Source organism: Puma concolor, chromosome D1, assembly GCF_028749965.1.
Source record: "Puma concolor isolate L17-30 chromosome D1, mPumCon1.1.hap2, whole genome shotgun sequence".
NCBI lineage: Eukaryota > Metazoa > Chordata > Mammalia > Carnivora > Felidae > Puma > Puma concolor.
The window spans coordinates 82,461,773-82,481,798 of record NC_141676.1 but is presented as its reverse complement, the minus strand read 5'-3'; the positions used below and the strand labels follow the sequence as shown (position 1 = coordinate 82,481,798).

The following is a 20,026-nucleotide window of genomic DNA, read 5'->3' as shown; positions in this document are numbered from 1 at the left end:
TGCTATGAACAAGATATCCTTAAACTATTATGTACATTTGAAGCACTATATATATATAAGAATAGTTAGGATTTAAATAAGTAGGGAAAAGATAGGAGAGAAAGCAAATGAAACTCTAAGAATAAAGACAAAAAGGTGGGAAACTACCAGAAGTAGGAATATCAGCTTTTCTGGCATGTTTGGTATATGAAGAGAAATGATACTGGGCAAATTTGGAAATATAAATGGAGTACAAAAAGTAGAGGGCTTTGATGACCAGAGTAACACATTCAGACTTTAATCTGTAAATAATTTGGACCACTTGGGTTTTGAATAGAGGAGTGGTATTCTGCTGAGATGTATATACTGAAATTGGAGCAGAAACCAGTACCTCAATAACATTATTTCAATAATGCAAGATAGAAGGAATAAAGGTCCAAACTTGAATTACAGTGGTGGAGAGAGAGAGAGAGTGAGAGAGAAGAGGCACTAGACAACAACAACAACAACAACAACAACAACAACAACAAATAAGTGAGCTTGGCACACATTGAGGGTGGTTGCTGGAGACAAGGGTGTGGACCTCTTCAATAATGACACTATGGCTTTCAGCTTCGGGGCTGGATGATGATGTGAATGAAAGGAAGAAGAACACAGCTACAGTGGAAAAGCTGATGACACTCAGTTTAGGAGTACTGAGTTTGATACCTGTAAGATATTCAGAGGAATCTGAGTAGACAACTCAATGAGGGAATGAAGCTCGGAATGAGTTCTGGACAAGTGACAGACATTTAATGTCATCATTTAGAAGTGGCAGTTGAAGCTCTGAGATTGGATATGACTTTCACCTAAACAAAGACCTAGCTGAGGACTGGTGAATTCCTGTGCTAGCGCTCTCAAGCAACCGAGGAGCTAATTTCCTCCCCCAAATTTTAGGAGATCCTGTATATAAAGCAGTATAGAGGAGATAGTTATAATTTAGTACAGATGTTTCTCTGAGCAGCTTGTATGTGTTTGGGGATGTTTGTGTTTATGGGCATGTGTGCACATCTAGGCCCATGTGCATGTATAGATAGTGCTATGTGTAATCCCTCTTTGTGTATGTGTGTGAGATGAGAAAGGACAGGAGAGATGAAAACTAGAAAGAGTAAGAAAAGCGATATAAGATACAAAGGCAAAATGTACTGGATGTACAAAGACAGAAAAGGTTACCTTTGGCAAGAAAACTTTTATGTATTTATTATCTATCTATCATCTATCATCAATCATCTATCTATCAATTATTAATTTGATATGGGCCTTGAAGAAAGAATGTGGCCCACTTTAGATGGAAAGTATTCAAATTCACTGAGGACAAGAAGATTATCTTTGCTTTTTCTTTGTTAGTGTTTTGCAAAGTAATCATAGACAAATATCACTGATATTTGCACCAAAAAGATTGGCTTCTGAACATAGCTTTGCTAATGACTTAGACTGTTCCATTTCTGATAGGTCAGTGACTTGCAGGTCTCATTTTTCTAATCCATATTCTGAGGAACAGAAGAGAATTACCATTGATGTAATGTATTACTCCAATACGCTGATTCCTTTGATTGCTTTCTAGTCCAGTGTTCACTGAACCAAAAGCCTGATTTGTATATAGCAAGTGAATTGAGTGGTTAGTCTTATTTTATCAAAATGAATGTTTAAGCACTTCTCTTTCTCAACACTATTTCCTCTTCTACTTCTTTTCTCAACTATATATGAAATATAAAATTGAAAGGTTTGAATAAGAAGCTTCAAATTACATTATCTAATTTGAGCTGCACTATAAGGTATAACTCTTTCTAATTTTACTCTTATGGTGAAGATATAAGGACAGATGAGAAAGCTCTTCACCTTTCTTGTTCTTTGACAATTGATTACATTCAGCAATTAAGTTTTGCCGTACATTTCATGGGACAATTATGTTAGAGCTGAAGTCCACGTTAGTGTATATAATTTATCTTTTTTTTTTTTTTTTTTTTTTTTTTTTAAGATGAGAGAGTTAAGAGTCAAAGAGGTCAGGTAACTGGCTCAAGTTCTTATAGAATGCTGTTGGCAGAATGGCAAAAATAGGAATTTTCTGACCTTAGGTGTTTAACAGCTATTTGCTTGACATCACTCTATTGAGGGATTTCAGTCACAACAGTTCAGGCATAACCACATGTACTACATCAATCATTGACTGTCTGTCAGGGATTAATATCCATATCCATATTTTAATTTCAAGTTTTATTATTTCAAGTCATATGTGGTGTAGCTTGTAATTTGTTTTGTTGGGTAGGGTTTGATGTTAAAGGAAAGAGAAGCAGTCCTCTAAGACACTTAGTTAAATATCAAAATATTAGGCCTATCTCTTTATTCAAGGTAGTTCCTTTATTTTTATTTTATTTTATTTTATTTTATTTTATTATTTTATTTCACTTATTTATTTATTTTTTCTCCCTGGAGACACTGTACATGTCTTCATCTCTTTCTCCATACCTTTTCTTGGATAGTAGGCTGCCCTATTAAAATTACATGCCATTAGAAGATGACCCCAAATTACCCTAATTCCTGATAAACAAAGGTCTTCCAGCTGAGACAACATTATTCTCCTTCTATGTCTTCATGGTTGTTTTTTTTTTCTTTGCAATTCAAATATAAATTTTATTTTTTTATTTATGATAAATAATCTTTTCTTATAACTTGTTTTATTATTTTTTAAAATTTACATCCAAATTATGTATGGTGAAACATATGGTGAAACAACGATTTCAGGAGTAGATTCCTTAGTGCCCCTTACCCATTTAGCCCATCCCTCCTCTCAACCCCTCCCGTAACCCTCAGTTTGTTCTCCATATTTATGAGTCTCTACTGTTTTGTCCCCCTCCCTCCCGGTTTTTTAAGATAGGAGCAGTTTTTTTCAACGTTTATTTATTTTTGGGAGACAGAGAGACAGAGCATGAACGGGCGAGGGGCAGAGAGAGAGGGAGACACAGAATCGGAAACAGGCTCCAGGCTCTGAGCCATCAGCCCAGAGCCCGACGCGGGGCTCGAACTCACGGACCGCGAGATCGTGACCTGGCTGAAGTCGGACGCTTAACCGACTGCGCCACCCAGGCGCCCCATCCCTCCCGGTTTTTATATTATTTTTGTTTCCCTTCCCTTATGATTATCTGTTTTGTCTCTTAAAGTCTTCATATGAGTGAAGTCATATGATTTTTGTCTTTCTCTGACTAATTTCACTTAGCATAATACCCAGTTCCATTGACATGTTGCAAATGACAAGATTTCATTCTTTGTGATTGCCAAGTAATACTCCATTGTGTGTGTGTGTGTGTGTGTATATATATATATATATATACACACACGTATACATATATACACATATATACATGTGTATATATATATATATATACACACACACCACTTCTTTTTTATCCATTCATCCATCGATGAACATTTGGGCTCTTTCCATACTTTGGCTATTGTTGATAGTACTGCTATAAACATGGGGGTGCATGTGTCCTTCAAAACAGCACACCTGTATCCCTTGGATAAATGCCTAGTAGTGCAATTGCTGGGTCATAGGGTAGTTCTATTTTTAGTTTTTTGAGGAACCTCCATACTGTTTTCCAGAGTGGCTGCACCAGCTTGCATTACCATTAATTTTCTTGTTTATTCCAATTACTTGCAAAGAGTTAAGGTGCTTTTCCCTAAGCGGAATGTAATTTCAAGTACTGTTTCTTTAAGTGTGTTGCAGACTAGAGAGCCAACAACATCCAAAAAAATGGAAAACATACAAAAATTTCATGGTGCATGTTTCAACTCTAAGCCTAGTGATAAATAATCTTTGCAGATGTTTCATTTGTAAATATCTTTTTTAACTGTCTTTAGCAATTTGAATATAAATATGTAAGTATTGTGCTGTGTAAGTGACCTGGTAAGGAAATAAAAGCCCAAATAAACAACAACAACAACAACAACACAACACCAGTAAATAATAATGATAATAACAATAATGATAATGACAAATATGAGATGGAATGAAAGGAAAAGACTAAATAGTTCACATTGTGCCAATAGACTTTGTGCTATGTACTCATCTTTTTGGGACACACTGAATATCAACTTGTGATTTGTAGATAAGTGATGTAAATCCCAGCTCCAGCCCTGGCTCTATTGAAACATTGAGGCAATCACAAACCCTCTCTGGGTCAATTTTCTTCTGTACAATGCGAATGTTAATATTACGAATGATTTAAAAATCTAGAAGTATGTTAGGGAATATATATTGCACATTCATATGTTCCTCTTTACTACTGTAGTCAAATAAATTAAAAGTTATAATCTTTGAAAATGTTATCCAGATGCCGTGTTTTCAATTCCAAAATGGAGTCCTATCTGATAAGCAACAATTTCACAAGCCTAGATAGACAACATATTGTTTTCTCTCTTCAAAAGTACATATTTTTCTGAATCATACTTTCTCAAGATGAATCATTGTTATGTAAATAAAGTGATTGATGAATCTCTTGGCAAGAGGAAATAAATAATTTGTGTTATCTTCAAATAAATGTACCATTATGAGTAGTATTTATCTAAGGAGATTGAAAAGAACTAGAAGTGTTTATTATTAGATGTTTTTCATGACTATTACATATATTCTGAAAATCAGAGAGACCAATAGATTTTGTTTCCCTTTCCACACACCAAGAAAAATTTGATAAGGGGATGCTTCACACTGTAATTGGTTTCCATTGATTACTGAATTTTAAGACGTATTTTCTTCCCCTGTTCTTGACACTGTGATTTAGAGAAATATATGCATCTCTCTCCACCATAACCTGAAGACTCAACCCATGTGCATCAATAACTGGGAAAAATAATTTATAAAAGTAAAGTCTAAAGAAATCAACTATATATTTTTTTCTAAACAAAACAATAAGCTCTCTAGCTTTAAAACAATAGTCTCGATAGAGAAAATTTTAAAAGTTTAACAAAGAGTTGAATATTCACTATGAGAAGTATGTTAAAAGCTTTCCTTTTATTAAAAAAAAAGTTTTCCATTTTTAGGAAATTAAGTATTTTTGATATTTTTTTAATGTTTATTTTATTTTGAGAGAGAGAGAGCATGAGCAGGGGAGGAGGAGGAGAAGGAGAAGGAGAGAGAGGGAGAGAGGGAATCCTAAGCGTTTTCATGTTCAGCCCGACATGGGGCTTCATCTCACAATGGTGAGATCATGACCTGAGCCAAAGTCAAGAGTCAGAAGTATAACCGACTAATCCACCCAGGTGCCCCAGTATGTTTGCTATTTTTATAAATGTGTATTTTTACAAATACAATTACAGAAACTTCACTGTAAATATATCTTCATAACCAAAAACATAAGTCCAATTTAAAACTCTCATGCATGATTTTCTTACTAAGTTTTCTTTGACTTTGTGCATTGTGTGTGTGTGTGTCTGTATGTGTGTCTATGTCTGTGTGTCTGTCTGTGTGTGCCTTACAAATATGAAAAAAATATTGGTACCTGCTATGATTAGCAGCTGTATTTCTATATGGTTTATTCAAATATTTATTTCTACTAGTATATTTTTCCATTAAAAAGAGAAAGTAAAGTGCCGCAGATATACAGTGGACTTTCTTCACTGCATTAAGCACATTAAACACAAATTGCTATATTCACAGTCCCTTCTATAAGAAACTAAAACTAGTAATATAGAAATAAGATAAAGGTAAGACAAGGCAAACCTAAGTTATGAGAAAGCAGTTTCGACACACACACTATCTGGAAGGTAAAGAAGATCTATTCAAATCAGAAGGTAAGACTAAGCCAATTGGAAAGTAAAATAAAATAAAATAAAATAAAATAAAATAAAATAAATAAAAAAATAAAAACTATGTATAAGAGCTTAATTGCATTATTGGGAAATATATAAAGGAAATAGCCATATAATCCTATTACTAAGATTCCTAAGACTGTTGGGATTCAGCTACTTTACAGTCTTAGTCCCCATGGAGTCGGGCCATATTGCAAACCCTAATCTTGGAATTTTCTAATCTCTCCTTTATCTTACCATGCCATGTATTTCCTGAAAACAAAAGTCTCTTAATTAAGTTCACTGGAGTGAGCTTCTATACCTTATAACTACCTAGAAAACCACATTACCTTTTAGTTCTAGATTCTTTAGCATTATTCAGAGAAATTGCTCCTTCCAGAAAAGTTTCATACAGTAATCACTGAGAGGTCATGGGATTTAAATATCCTTGGAGGAATTAGTTCTGCTAGCTCATTTGATCAGCTGCCTAGTTGCATAACTTGGGAAAAAAAAGGGGACAAATGGGTTGTTTTAACTATTGTTAAAAGTTTATTTTTACACTTTAATCTGCACAGATTGTTTTCTCACTTCAGTCTTGTTATTGAGAATGCCAGCATTCCTGCTGTTAGCACTCAGATTTGAGATACTAAACATACCAGGCCCTGATTTACTTTGTAAACAATTCGCCACATATTTTATTTTATAAAAATTCTTATGGGTTTCAAAGGCTTTATGAATGATATGGTTCAAAAGATAAATCTTTCCAGAGGGGGGGGGGATGCCAATTATCACAGCTTCATCATGGGGCTTTATGTGCATTAAAGATTGTAGATGTAAAGAAAGAAAAAACTTTTTGAACACCTGCTGTAAGCCTAGTGCTGTAAGTGTATGTAACTGTATTGTCATTTAAATCTTACAAACACAACAAGGTAGGCATGATTATCTCCATTTTAATTAAGAGGAAACTGATTATTTGAAAGGTTAAATAACTTGTTCAACATCACTGAGCTATTAAATGACAGGTAAGAGCTACAAATCTAGGACTACATTAATTCTGAAGCCAACTTTCCCTCCTTATTCTATGTTGCTCCCCAGGAAAAGTTCCCACTGTTTGCAAAGCAGAATTCATTTAGTCATTTCCAATTTTGTAGACAACTAAATTCCACTTCAAATACAGGGTATTTTCTTACCCTCTACATCCTCCCCCTCCCCATCCAACCAGGTTAATCTCTGTTTCTTTGTCTGTCTGTATCTCTCTCTTTCCATTTCTAATTATCTTTATCTATCTATCTATCTATCTATCTATCTATCTATCTATCATGTATCTATCTATATGTATATCAATACCCATATCATTTCTCTAATATATACATATATGTACTATATGTATATTTCTACTATATGTACTATATATAGTAAATATAGTATATTTCTACTATATTTCTCTAATATATACATATATGTACTATAATATACATGTTTTCTATATATTTGATTTCTCTATATATTCTATTTTTCTCTATATTTCTATATATATTATATATATATAGTATATATTATAGAACTGTTTCTTTTTTTGTAAAACTAATTAGAATTGTAACTGTTCAATCTGATCGCACTGTATCCCTTTGCTCAATTTCTGTTTCTCTTGTAATCTATAAGCTTAAGCAGGACAGAGACCACATTGTTTTGTTACCTTTGTAATTCAAACAGTACCTGGTACAAAGTCAGTGCTCAAGAATACTTGATACCTTAACCAAAGAATCTATTTGTCAGGGTACCTGGGTGACTCAGTTAAGTGTCTGACTTCTGCTCAGGTCATGATCTCACGGGTTACAGCCCTGCATTGGGCTCTGTGTTGACAGCTCAGAGCCTGGAGCCTCTTTGGATTCTGTGTCGCCCCCTCTCTCTGCCACTTTCCTGCTCATGTTCTGTCTCTGTCTCTCTCTCAAAAATAAATAAACACTTAAAAAAAAAGAATCTTTTTTTAGATGAAGGCAGAATCATTGGTAATCACAAAATTCATGTTTTAAACTTTTGTAATGGGTGGCAAAGGTGAGATGGAGTGCAAATTCAAGGGAGGCAAATAGGTTAAGAAACAGAGAAGTCAGGATGTTGAATGGATCATTGTTATAAATGTGGATGTTACCCAGACAGAGTAACATTGGTAAAGGAGGAAGACTAAACTAAGAGGATGAAACATTACTGCAATAGAGTTCATTGCAACTACTAAAAACATGCCATGATCCTTTTTCTTAATTTACTGATGTTTTCATTTCTTTGTTTTCCACTCAAAGACTTCAATGTTCTAGTCCTAAATTATCTTTTCAACTTTACTTCTTACTCTTCCCCTTCATGCATCTATGCATGATTATTCTATGTAACAAAAATGCTTGTTATATTCAAAAATATACTTTACTTGTAACTGGTTATGAGCTATCCGCATGCTGTGTGTTCTTATCTAAAAATACCTTAATATCATCCCATGCACACTAAAGTTTATCTATCAGTAAACTTCACTTCACATTCCATCTCAGAAGACAATGACAGCAATGGTGATGATGAAGAAGGGAAAGAGGAGGAGGAAGAAGAAAAGACAGTTGAGAGGAAGGAGAAAGAGAAAGAGAAGAAAAAAGAGAAAGAGGAAGAAGAAAAGGAGAATAAATAAAAAGCGAGAGAGAAGGCAAAAAAAGAAAACAAGAAAACATCCACCCTCCTAGTAAAACACAAACAACTTCTATAATAACCCCAGAAAGAAATTTTGTCCCATATTTCTGGATTACTGTGGCGTCTTATTTCTTTTGATACTAATTATGTTATACCATGCATTACAGTTATTTATATACAGCTATTCCAATTATCTTACTAGTTGAAAGCATCATGGTCAAATCTGAATTCTGCTATCTGGCCCTAGTCTGTCTTTCTGAGGTCTTTGAAACGTGTCCTTCAAAATTGCAGGTTGTTATAAGCAAACTTATCTTTTTGTATAGCTGTTTTAACTCCTTACTCTAACTGCTCATCTAAAAGTAATGTGCATTTTCCTTTATAATATTCACTTGGCTTTCATTACTCAGCAGAATAGAGCTGTGACATACTGCCAATCCAGTCTTTTCTCGAAAAAGCCATTCAAGATTCCAAATCAACACTTGAATCTGTTGGTTTGTCTTTCCTACTACTAATACAAGAGCTATTGTCCTGAGCCAAGCAAGCAAATAAACAAAGAACAGCAGACAGCAAATATAACAAATATTTTATATTTAATGCTAATTCTCTGCTTCAAAGTAAAATCTGAACCCTCTAGCAATGCATTGAAAAACCTTACTAATTTGTACTTTTCCTCTCCAGTTAATCTTGTATTTAGTAACTCTTCTCACAAATCTTACTCTGTAGCCACACAATACTTTTCTCCATTTCTCAAAATAACCATGGCACTTTACAACCACATGCTTTTGCCTTTTTCTGTACTTCATGTAACCTCTCCCTCTATTTAATAAATTAACATTCAGTTTTTAAAATCATTCCCCAATTTCATCTCCCCATCTTTAGAATTAATTTCACTGTATTGTTTTCACAGTGCACAATTCAAAACATTATTTTAGTGCATATCTCATGGCATTTTAATGATATTTACTTTTTTATATTCCTCACTGCATTATGGTTTCTAGCAATGAGGAAATGGAGTTTGTTCTTTTGTATCTGCAGTGCCAATGTATAAATTGATGAACTTCTATCTGGCTACATGTCATTCTTTGGATGAGCCTGGGCTCCTTGGTTCATAGTTTCTCCCATTGAATTCTTGATTTCATTTTCCTACTAAAATTTTGATTCACTATCTTGGATTGGTTCTTAAAAACATTTCTTTGGGGCGCCTGGGTGGCGCAGTCGGTTGAGCGTCTGACTTCAGCCAGGTCACGATCTCGCGGTCCGTGAGTTCGAGCCCCGCGTCGGGCTCTGTGCTGACAGCTCAGAGCCTGGAGCCTGTTTCCGATTCTGTGTCTCCCTCTCTCTCTGCCCCTCCCCCGTTCATGCTCTGTCTCTCTCTGTCCCAAAAATAAATAAACGTTGAAAAAAAAAAAAAACCAAAACATTTCTTTGTTCCTCATTTAAAGCTTGAAAGTGTTTCAGGAGCAAACCAAGGAATTTCCTCATAATCTTTCTAGGATTTCATGTTCATGTCTTTTCTGATTTCTTTCCATAAACATAATGTAATTTAAATCTTTGACCTTAATCTCTGGTTTATTTGGTCCCTGATTCTGCTATCTTTTCCATCCAATCTATTCTGTAAACAACTCCAGCTTAATCTTCATAAAATAATATTGTCATCATTTATTTTCCTCTCTTAAAAAATTAGTGATTTCCCATTGTCTTATTGATAAAATTTAAACTCCTCATTTTGTCATGTAAAGCCTTCAAAATCTGCTCCAAAACTAATTTATCAACCTTAGTTTTCACTTGACTAGAATAAGCCCACTGCTCTGGTTAGACTGTCTCCAAAATGGCACTTATTTATTCCTGTGTTATATTTAAATATAAACCTATATATCCATTAAAATACTCTACATTAAGAAAGATGGATTAAGTTTCTTTCATCACGATTACCTTCCACAACCACAGTACTCAAAATGATGGCTCCTTTCCCTAGATTCTAATAGCACTTACCACTTACATTTATCATCTCTACTTAATCATGTTTTATTTAGTGTTTAATGTTTACATGTCCTGTTTCTCTAATGAGATAAATAATTTATTTGTGGCTAGAACCATGCTTTACACTTATTTTTGACTTATTAAACTCAGATCATTGTAGTTTCATACACATAGATAGTCTTAGTTTACTATAAGCCAAGTGATAAGGGATAGTTATTGAGCATGAATTATACATATAGCATAGAAAATTCAAATTCATTTAAAAATTTTTTCATTACTCAAGACTGGGAAAACATCATAATCCAGAATTTGCTCCAAATCCTTATAGGTAATTTCAGATTTTAATATCATTTGGGGAGAAAAATTAAATTTACCAGTTTTATTCTCTATAGATATATAAATGAAAGATACAATATTTAAAAAATGATTAACCCGGGGCGCCTGGGTGGCACAGTCGGTTAAGCGTCCGACTTCAGCCAGGTCACGATCTGGCGGTCCGTGAGTTCGAGCCCCGCGTCAGGCTCTGGGCCGATGGCTCGGAGCCTGGAGCCTGTTTCCGATTCTGTGTCTCCCTCTCTCTCTGCCCCTCCCCTGTTCATGCTCTGTCTCTCTCTGTCCCAAAAATAAATAAAAAAACGTTGAAAAAAAAATTAAAAAAAAATTAATGATTAACCCATTAATATATTATGATACTGTTTTTTTCTTGGTCATTAAAAAAATTATCTTAGGTTTTAATACTGATGAAATGGAGATTATGAAGCCTGTTAATGATGGATAGATTAAACCACAATGTATTTGAGTTTTCATGTCTTTCACAAAAGAATATGTCTTGGCAATACAGATCAACAGGACTACATTAATAAGTTTCCTTATTATTTTTCTTCGTTGAACATATTATCCAGTATTAAGCCAAAATAAAGGACAAAAAGAATTTAACCACAAAATAATCATAATTATTGAATATAACTATTCACATTAAAAAGCAACAACTAGGAACTGGTATTTAATAGACTGCAAAGGGTACACTTTTGTTTTTGTTTTTTTTTTTTTTTGTTTTGTTTTTTGTTTTTTTTGTTTTTTTGAAAAAAGAAGGGAGTGAACCAGTAAAAGAATTTGTAATGGACAGGGTGTCTTCCTTTGCAAATTTTCCTAGTTCCACTTGGGTGTGGGTAAATGCTTCCTAAAAAGAACCAGAAGCAGGGCTTCTCACTTTCAGTGAGTAAGTGCTCACTGAAAACATGCTAGTTATACACATGTTGGATTTCTAACACTGAAAAGTCTTTGGAAATCTGTTTGTTTGTTTTGTTTTTGTTTTATTTTTTGTTGATTTTTTAAAATTTATTTTATTTTTCATCATGATGAGGGTACTCTTTAATCCCTATCACCTATTTCACCCATCCCTCCACCCACCTCCCCTCTGGTAACCATCGGGTCTCTATCATTAAGAGTCTGTTTTTTGGTTTCTTTCTCTCCCTCTCTTTTTTCCCCTTTGCTCATTTGTTTTGTTTCTTAAATTCCACATCGAGTGACATCATATTGTATTTGTCTTTCTCTGACTTATTTTTCTTAGAATTATACTCTCTAGCTCTATCCACGTTGCTGCAAATGGCAAGATTTCATTCTTTTTTTATGACTGAATAATATTCCCCCTCTCTTTTTCTCTCTGTATGTCATAACTTCTTTATCCATTCATTTATTGATGGACATGTAAAAAAAATAAATTACACATCAACTTATTCCAGCTCAAAAAAATTGTTCCCAGGTTTAAATTGGTTTAGTGTAATAATGGCTTGGGGAAGTAAGCAATTTAATGATAGATGCAAATATGATCTGTAAGGTCTTCTTTCTTAATTTTAATATGATTTGTTTATATTGCTGGTCATTCAATTTGTGAATAGTTTTTATAGGTTATAACCCACTCCCCCTGTTATTTTTATCATCTTTTTTTACAAGATTTCTAAAGTTGTAGAGATAAATTAAAATATAAAATTACAATTAGATAGGAATTTACCCAAAGGATGCAGGAGTGCTGATTCATAGGGACACATATACCCCAGTGTTTATAGCAGTGCTAACAACAGTAGCCAAATTATGAAAAAAAAAACCCAATTGTCCATCAACTGATGATTGGATAAAAAAGATGTGGTTTATATATACAATGGAATACTACCTGGCAATAAGAAAGAATGAAATCTTGCCATTTGCAATAACATGGATAGACTTGGAGAGTATTATGTTAAGTGAAATAAGTCATTCAGAAAAAGACATATATCATATGTTTTCACTCATATGTGGAATTTGAGAAACTTAACAGAAGACCATGGGGGAAGGGATGGGGAAAAAATGGTTTCATCAGAGAGGGAGGCAAACCATAAGAGACTCTTAAATACAAACTGAGGGTTGATGGGGGAGAGGGGAGGGAAAAATGGGTTATGGGCATTGAGGAGAGCACTTGTTGGGATAAGCACTGGGTGTTTTATGTAAGTGATGAATCATGGGAAACTACTTCTGAAACTAAGAGCACACTGTATACACTCTATGTTAGCTAACTGGATAAATAATTATATTTAGAGGAAAAAAATAAAAAATAATAAAATTACAATTGGAGAACTAGTGTGACATTTCAGGTCATGCACTAATCACTGTTGGATGTGTAAATTCAATATAGTAATGAAAATTATACTCAGTCCTTCTTTGGAGTTTACCATGTACCAGGTACTTCTCCAAGTCCCTTAGATATGTCAACTGTAATTCTTAGAACACTTAGAATTGCTCTAGTAATTTCCTCATTTTACCTCTCAGAAAACTAAATTAGAAAGGTTAACACTTGTCCAAAGTCATGGTTATTAAACACTACAGGCAGAATTTTAATTCAGGAAGTCTGATTCCAGAGTCCATGATGTTCTCCACAATTTTATATAATGAATGAATTGTATTCCATGTGTTCTGTACTAAATCAGTGCCAAAGACACTTTGAAGCCAAAGACATATTGTAAGTATGGTTTGGTTGTTATTTAACTTACAAAATGCTGCCTAGTTCGTAATAAGTGATCTAGAATACTAACACAGCTCTTTGGACTTCAGGGTCCTAGAAGCAAGGATTCTTATGGTTAAGAGAGTAGGGAAAATAAATCACCTCTCCTCTCTACATATGCTTTCTTCATGGATGCAGAAACAGACTCAGACAAAAACTTGAAAGAAAGTTGCTTATTTTTTCATATTCTGTACTTTTCTTTCCTTGTTCCTTTGCGTATGTTTTTCCATCTGTCTATAATGCCATCCCAGAACTGGGGCAATTTACAAACTTTTTTCTTCCTCAACACTGCACTCAAATGTCAACTCCGCTCTGCAGTTTCCTGATGGCCCTGTGGAGTTGGTTCCTGCTCTCTTTGCACATCTGACATATGATACGTCTTTATTTTACTGTTCACACATTGTGGTGTTACTTAACAAAATTATCACCTTGTCTATCTTCCCTATTAAATGATGCGTTCTTTGAGGATCAAAGGGTATATTATTTATCTTGAAAACCAAGAACCAAAAAAACTGTGAACTATGGCATATTCTTTATATGCATCATTAATCTTTTTTATGCATAATTATTCTAATCTTTACAATATGAAGGCAGATATAATCCCTGTTACATGAATTAAGAAACCAAGGTTTGAAAAGGTGGATCATGTAATTAAAATGAGGCAGTACTGGGATTACAAAATAATTAAGTCTGCCTCAAAAGATCTCTGCCAGACTCTCTCTGTCTCTGTCTCTGTCTCTGTGTGTGTGTGTGTGTGTGTGTGTGTGTGTGTATAGAGAGAGAGAGAGTTTAAATGATACTAAATTCCTTTTTATTATTTTTCATAGTCTTACCAACTCTCTTCCCTTATAACGCCTTTTTTCTAGGAAATTGTGTCAGTAAGATGTTAAAGGTAAAAAAGATATAATTTAACTCATATATGCTCTAAAGTAAAAATGACTGGGGGACCTGAGTGGCTCAGTCAGTTAAGCATCCGACTCTTGATTTCTCCTCCGGTCATGATCCCACAATTTGTGAAGTCAAACCCCACATCAGGCTCTATGCTCACAGCATGAAGCCTGCTTGGGATTCTCTCTGCTTCCCTCTCCCGTCTCTCTCTCTTTTTCAAAATAAATTTAAAAAAATTAAAATTTTTAAAAATTAAAGATTACTGATCTCTAATTCTCTTTGTGGAAATTTATTTTTTAAAGCACAATGCTTATTCACCTAAATGACTACTTAATTGGTGGAATTTTAGCTTGAGTTGTTTAAGTATAATGCCACAGAGGGGGAATAGGTTGTAGATAGTGGGTCTATTGCATTTAGCCATATCTGCCTGAGAGTCCATTTCTGAGATTAGAGCCTCTAAGTTTTTCTCATTGTTTCTTTTTAAAATTTGTTCTCTGCTTTCACTCATATCTGAATTTCAAATTCTCTAAAAGCTGCTTGAGGATACATCTTTTGTTTAAATAAAGTTGAAGTCAGAAGGGCCTGTGGCAGTGACCAACTATTATTGGTCCTATAGTGACCAATAGGACAGGTATTCATACATAGGAATAATTTCTAATTTGGCTATATGTAAGATATGTACTACATGTATTTCATTATCTGGATGTCAGGATGACAGCAAAAAATTTCTTTATATTACTTTTAATTAATTTATTAAACCAATGAGTGATAGAAATATTCTGTAAGATTCTGAATTTTATATAGTCTTCATTTTCTCTTCTTCATAATTATTTTCTTTTAGTACTCTGACATTTTAAAAGAAAGCCTACATTTAAGGGAAAAAAGTGTGCTGTAATATCAAATAAACCTACTAATTATTAAGGAAATTAGGCTATGTATTCTCTTGACAGATATTTTGTCAGATAATTAACACACTATATAACAGCCAACCTTACATTCTCCATAGATGAATTGTGTCATTCCCAAAAATCAGCATAACCCCAATTTTACTTATATGGGTTACTCGTTACACTCTAATTTAATACATTTGATGGATTCGCTTTCTTGATGAATTGAGAAAAAAAATCCTCACAATGTCTATTCCAATGAAACTGAGAAGAAGCAAATATTGGTTCTATTATAAACATGCTACTCATACTGAGGATCATCTCTAAGTATACCCTTTAAATTTGAAATAGGTAATATTGAAGTAATTCAAACCCTTGATTTGGCAATGATGTCATAAGTGAGGCCTAATGATACAATGGAAAACACACTTACTATGAGTTAGAGGTCTAGTTCCACATGTCTTACCAACTCTGACCTTGAGTGAGGTCCTTAATGGGCTGGCAACTGAACAATGAAGCATAATATTTAGCAATGTACTTTTTAGAGTCATACAAACATAGGTAAGAGGACCTGTTACCTGTCCAAATGGCAGATTCTTTAACTATAAAAGAAAGATAGGCTCAAAATGCTGTTTTGTTGTGAAAAACGAATAAGAGAATGTATGAAAAGTTTTCAGCACAGGTGCCTGATGCATAGGAAAAATATCAAGCATTATGAAGCCTTCCACTAATGTAGCTGCTATCTTCCTTACACAGCACTGAAATATATGGGTTATAAAACAGTAAGATGAATCATTGAGTTTTAAATTATTTTGAATAATGGTGAAATCATACTTATAAATGTAAATGGTCTCCCAGTATGTCTTCTTTGAAGAACACATTTATTTGAACATATTAGTTTCAGACCATTTATTTAAAAAATAAGAATTGATTTTTCTGAAAAATTTGTAAAATAGCTCATTGGGATGAACTGTGAAAGAAACACTTCTAAATATTACAAATTGTTTTCCAGAAGCAGTTTTAGAACCCTCAATATCCTGGATGTGAATTTCAGCACTGAATAACAAAAGTGATCACAAAATAAAAATATAATTCAACAAAGAAGGGTATCAATAAAGACATATATTCAATATCCTTGTAGGATAAGAGAACCATTAAAATATCTACCATAACATTATTCAATTTTAGACAAACTAAGACAAAATGTTAAAATTGGTTCAGGAGAAGAAAATGGAAAGAAATTATTTAAAATGATTTGTAAGGAAACTTAAGTTTATTTTTATAAACCTTATTGGATACTCAGAAAAAAATCAGGTGGATCATATTAAGAATAGCAGTGCAAGGCAAGATGAAAACAGACAGCACAGGGAAATGGGCATCTTATTAATAATAGAAAGATTATCTAAATAAAGTGAAAAGACCTACGGCACCCATGGCAGCTCAATTATGAGGACACTCTTCAAGAAACAGTTTATTAACCTAAATTTCAATAATTATCTTAAAGGTGGTCTAAAACTATTAATTAAATACATTTAAAAATATTCCAGAGGCAATCAACCAATTGCAGAAATACTTTGATTGCTTTATGATCACTTTAAAGTCACAGCTGCTAATTGAGATAGAATAAAATGTCAGACGTTCCCTAACCTGACTGAACATAAAAATTCCTAGTGATGTAGTAAAAAAAAAAAAAAAAAAAAATCTGTAATGTCCACTTCTGGCTTACTAAATCAGAGCAGCTAAGGGAAGGACCCAGGAATCTGAATTTTTAACAGGATTCTCCCAACATGATTCTGTATATTCTTTCAGCCAGCTTTCATTTGGAAATCCTATCTGGTATAAAAAAGAACTTAAAAAATATGAAGAGGTATATAATATTAAAAAAAAAGAAACCCCAGCATATGTTTTAGTTCCCAATTGTATGTAATATGAAATATGTGAGAAGTGCTATGGAAAATGAAGATTCCTGGGATTTACAGGGTGAGGACAACTTGCACACAGATATCAAATTACCCTTTTCTTCCAATCCTCTCTGAAGGACAACTGGAATAGAACGACTTCACTAGTGGGGTCCAAGTGGAACATTTGGAGACCAGGTTATCCTGAGAACTGCCAGGTAAAGAGTAAGTCTAGGACTTTATTCTTTTTGGAAGTCTCCTGAAGGGTCAGCCTTTAGAGGCTAGAAAAACATTCTTAAAGACACTGTACCATCTCTTAGCTGATGTGGTTTGGACAGGGCTGCTGACTCATTGGACTCACCGGACTCTTCCAGTTCAGGGAGAAAGATCATGTGGACTTAATTCTTGCTAGTACTTTCAGTTGGAAGACAGCTAGCTAATGGGGTCATCTGGGGAGGGAGGAGAGAAAAAACATTCCTTGTGTCTCAACAAAGAAGTGTTTATTAGTAATTTGCTCACCATACATTTCTGGCATTGAAAATACTGATCTGTAGTACCACTTCAGAAATTCTGATTGGATGGTTGTTAGGTATGCCCAAATTTCCATTTTTTACAAGAATCCAAGATGATTTTCATGCTAGGTTTTGAGGATCACACTACTAAATGCTGGCCTATTAGATGCAATTTTATAGACTTCCAAAAAGTTTTGAGAAATTTTATTAAATGTTATTTCATTATTATTAATTGAAATCTACTTATCATAATTTATATTAGTTTCAACTTTAAACATAATGATTCAACAATTCTATGCTTTACACAATGATCACCACAATAAATGTAGTTACTATCTGTAGCCAAATTTATTAAAATATTATTGACTATATTTCTTATACTGTACTTTTCATTCTTGTGACTTATTTATTATATAATCATAAGTTTGTACCTCTTAATCCCTTAACCTGTTATGCTTATCCTCCCTGTGGCAACGATCAGTTTGTTCTCTGTATTTATGAGTCTGTTTCTGTTTGTTTGTTTGTTTGTTTTGTTTGTATATCTATTCATCTATTGATGAACACTCAGGTTGCTTCCATATCTTGGCTATTTAAAATTATGCTGAATTAAATAATGTGGAGAAGTGATGTTTTGTCATGGCTAGTGAAGTACCTTAGATATTGGAAACAATATCTTGGTGAAATGGAAAAGACCTCAGGAGTTGAATTGGAACTGGAATTTGTTAACCATTTTGTAAAATATGTTATTATAGAAAGGATCTTAATATGGGGATGATAAAGTGTCTAAACTTTCAGGTAACGAGGATAGCATGGATACTTGTCTCAAAGGGTTATTGTGAAGATTAAATGGATTACTACATACAAAGCAGTTAGAGAAGTTAAATAGCAAACTGGCAAATATAATTTCCATGAAGATATCATAAGGTTGTGTGGGTGGGAATTATGAAAGTGGCAGATGATTTTCAATACAGATGAACATAAGGACGTGATTTTGAATAAAGCCAAACTATCCTTATTATATGGCAGATTCTATTCCTGTTTATTGTAACTAACTAGCTGTAGGATCTTTGACAATTCACTCAAATACTTGCAGACAGAATGAGGAGTCAGAAAGGCTTCTCAAGAAGAGAGAGCAAGAACAAAAGGATTGAGTCAGAAAATTCTGGTGTAGGATTTAAATAAAGAATAATTGAAGGCAAGTGACAAAATATAAACTTTTCCCCTGCTACTCTCTCCCCCACACAAATCTTCATTAAAATGTCTGAAGAGTTTGAATTTGCACAGTAAACAATAACAGCAGCAACAAGCACTACAGCTGTGGAACCAGGAAAGTAGTTTCTATCTTCAATGACCCACACACTAGTGAAATACAGTGGAGATTTTGTCATAAATACTGTGTTAATAATTAACTTTTACTAAAGCTTACTACATAACAGTCACTTTTCTAATCACTTTATTCATATTAATGCATGAGTCCTAACAATAATCCCATGAGACAAGTATCCATGCTATTCCCGTGTTCAGATGAATAAACTGAAGTTCAGACAGATTAAATATCTTTTCCAAGGATAATATAGGTAGTAAATCAAACCCAACTTTGTGACCAATTTACTTGAACAAAATAAATCAAAATGGATTCTAGTTTAAATCTCTGAAATGATGCTACTCTTATGAACTTGCTTCCTGTAAGTTTTTTTGATAGATGATAAATGAGATGGTATAACAGCTAGTTTACTGGCATTGCACCTGAAGCTTTTCTTTTCTTCTATAGTACAAACCATGCCAATGCTTTTGAAAGTGAGTTTTGGATAAAGATACTATTCACCTTATGTAAATTGTAGTAAAGGTGGTTCAAAGCCACTGATCTATGCAAGAGGTAAAGAGTATTATAATTAGAAATTGTAAGAAAGAGATGAATGAGAATAACATCACAGATGTAGAATTCACAGGGCTTGCCAAACCTATGGAACCTATTCATGTGGTCATGAGATTTGGAGGATTCTCACTTACGCAGATACAATTATATTAGATATTTAGAATAAAGATGATTTTACTAACAACACAGCTGGAGAAGTTAGTTTTCAGGAAGATTGTAAATTGGAAACAGAGAAATTGAAGTGCTCATTAAAGAAAAAAAATTAAAAATGCAGGTGGGCCTCAGGAGTAGAATCCTGTAAGAATATCTGTATTTATAAGATTAACGGTCCTTAAATCATTTATAAAACAATGCCAAGTGTAAACAAGGCAGACAAATGGGTGAATGGACACAGGTAGAGAGCTAAACAGAATGATTGATTTAGGGAGTGGACTGAGAAGAGACAGTTAAGTTCCAGATGAAACTCTGTGGGAGAGTCT

General features: G+C 33.8%; 1 protein-coding gene across 3 annotated transcripts in view; it reads right to left on the bottom strand.

Moving 5' to 3' along the window:
- Nucleotides 1-20,026, bottom strand: part of CNTN5 (contactin 5) — a 1,391,028-nt gene that overhangs the window by 369,687 nt on the left and 1,001,315 nt on the right. The window lies entirely within an intron of this gene.